We start from the raw sequence: 3,018 nt of genomic DNA, 5'->3' as shown, positions 1-3,018 counted from the left end.
GGTGCATGCCGCCGCCTACTGGACCGGAGGGTGAAACATTCAACTTTATGTTGTGTTGACACCTACATGAATCTTTTCCTACATCTCAATGTTTGTCCCTTTTCAACACACATTTTATATTTAATCCTTTGCAAATTCTGCGACCACATTAAACATTTTATACAGAACCTTTTACATTCTGTTAGTGCATGCTCAACAATTTCCTCAAACTTCACTTTTATCTGATACTTTTTTATTCTTTAATGTTGTATTAGATCATATATGTTGTCTTAGTGTAAGAGATGTTTGTATTCTACAATAATCCATCGCTTTATTGACTTTATCCCACATTTCCTGCCAAGATTCTTCTTTCTACATAAGATATTTTCAGCAACCTCATTTCCTTCAACTCCCACATGTCCTGGAATCCAACAGAAATGTATGTTTGTTCCCATTTGTTCAAGATTTAATAATAACATTTACATTTAAGTCAAAGGTCTTGTCTTTTGGAATTTCCTCACCCAGGTTAGTTAATGGTGTCATCATCAAAGTGACTGACCAAAGCAAGTAGGTCTATCTGCGGACTCGCTGTATCTACATGACACACCCACTTTATTACATGATGCACCCACTTGGTCAGGTTTAGGCGTGAGCAGTGAGACGGTTAGGGTTAGGGGTCAGGAAGGTGTGTCGTGTAGTAAACTGGGTGTGTCGTGTAGACTGTAGATAGACCCTTCTCGACCAAAGAGAGTCTAGGGAAATGTAGGGAAATTCACCACAGTGGCGTCTGTTCTCTTAAAAGGGTCAGTTCACCCAAATTACAAAACATATAAAAAAAAATATCTGTCTGTACCTGTTTTCTGCTTTCACTTTAGTAGAATAGGATTTCATGTGCGACAGATGCCTTTATTCACTTTTGTTTTTGAAAATACTTGTTGTTTTTCAATTTTTTTTTGCAATTTTTGCTATTATTTGATGCTGAAAGTGCAGATAGAGGCAGGAAACATGGGTAGAGCAGCCAGAATATCTGCAGCCAGAATCAAAGTGCAGACATTACTGTTCTGTGGTTTGGGTCTTAACCAGTAGGCTACTGGGGAGCCGTCAGATACCATCTTTAAAGGAGCACCACAAACACAATTTGTTCAGCTTTTCCCAGCGCTTCCCAAACATTTCCTGCAGTCATCTTTTGCCACCGTGGCCGAGCCTCCTGCAATTCTTCCTGGATTTCTTTTGCAAATCTGAATCTTCTCCCTTTCAGTCCCAATTTTCATTTCCCCAAGCTGTGGGCAAACTCTACCTAGCAGCAAATCTGATAGCTACACCCTACTCCTGTGCTATCCACGACTGCTATGGGAAATTTTGGGTCCCCCTTGTATATAGCACCTGATGTAACAAAATGCTTCATATGAGAAGAGATAGATATCTCAAAACCTCAAAAAAAAAAAAAAAAAACCTGAAGAAAACCAAACAAAACAAAACAAAACTATCTGCAAGGTTAGATACCACTGGCCTTTCCTGGCTCCAGATCCAGCCCTCTGGCCAACCTCCAGGCCTGATCCTTAGCCTCAGACCCCTGCACCTTCCTGGTCACCAAACAAACCTCGTCACCGGTCCTCACCTTCTGCCCGGCCTCCTGCTTCAGTCTGAGCTGCGTCTCTTACCCTCAAACTGTCAATCACCTACAGCAGCAGCAGCAGTCGTGGATCCAGCAGACCGGTCGCTCTGTTTTTCACCTCAGGCTGCAAAACCAATCAGTGTCTCAGACAGTCGGCTGCAGAGCTGCTCCTCAAGTTTTCAAACTCTGTTTTAATTTTCTTCTCCCTTTGACCACAAAACAATCTCGTTCATTGATCCGTGTCAGCGCAGGTCAGGCAGAGAGCAGACGCTGCAGGAAACCTCAGTGTTGCTGTGATTCATTTGTCCCCCGACTGTCCAAATCAGATCGTGTTCGTCCTTGTTTGTGTTTCCAGAGGAGCTGTTTGGATTCTCTGATGTGGTTCATCGTCACCCTGAGAGCAGTTTTTTTTTTGCATATTCTGACTTACTTCTCACACCGAAGAAATCCCAGAGAGGATGTAACAATCACAACGAAATTACCAACAGAGTTTATGTGAGCTTCCTAAATTGAGATGAGACCAGACACAAATGACCCTTTTGAAACTGTTAATTGCCTTTAACAGCATGTGGCTGTTTTATTTGCATATGAAATGTGTTTCATTGTTCTCCGATGAGACATTCAGCTGTGTGGCATTTTGAAAACACACATTTCCACTTTTGATTCCATTTGGCAAGCGCAACAGGAGTAGTTAGTGTGATTGTTTCAACTAGAGAAGACAGCATGACTAAACATAGCGTGTTTGTCTTGTTTTAACAAAGACAATGTGGGTAGCGACAGTAAAATATCACAGGATTTGTTGTCTTTTCTTTGAAACAACTCATCAGCAATTCCTACATCTGTAATTGTTGGCAAAGCCAGTAATTCAATTAAATCTTCATCAGTGATCTATTGAAGATTTCTACTAACAAAGATAAGGGAAGGATTTAATAATTCAAATAAGCCACCAGAAAAAACAGAAAAAATAAAGATGAAACTCAAGTAATCTCAAGAAATAATCTGCAATATTTTTAGATAAATATCAGTTTTGCTACTAATTGATTGTCAGATGTTTTCATTTGCAGATTTTAATTTTGAATCAGTTGTGAAGTTGGCTTTACAGTATGTCTCTCTGTCTTGTGAGAGTATAAGCTGTTGCACTGGGTGATTAAATGCTTTCCTCTCTGATCACTTTTCACGACCCCCCTGTGTCTGCAGCACAAGCTTGGTGATTCTTACTGAAGATGTAAATCTTTAAAAGCATCTCACAAATATATAGTTTCCCCCATTTTTTTTTTGAAGGGCTCAGTAATTTCTTAAAACAGCCGGGCTCTTTAGCTTTTAGCATGTGACTCACACGGGAGGAAATAGTGCAATTATTGTGAACTACTTTCAAGATGAATATACACATTTCCGACAGCAGGACAGTGTATGTTGGATTGAGT

Source organism: Thunnus albacares, chromosome 12, assembly GCF_914725855.1.
Source record: "Thunnus albacares chromosome 12, fThuAlb1.1, whole genome shotgun sequence".
In the NCBI taxonomy this organism is placed as follows: Eukaryota; Metazoa; Chordata; class Actinopteri; order Scombriformes; family Scombridae; genus Thunnus; species Thunnus albacares.
Note: the sequence above shows the minus strand (reverse complement) of the source record.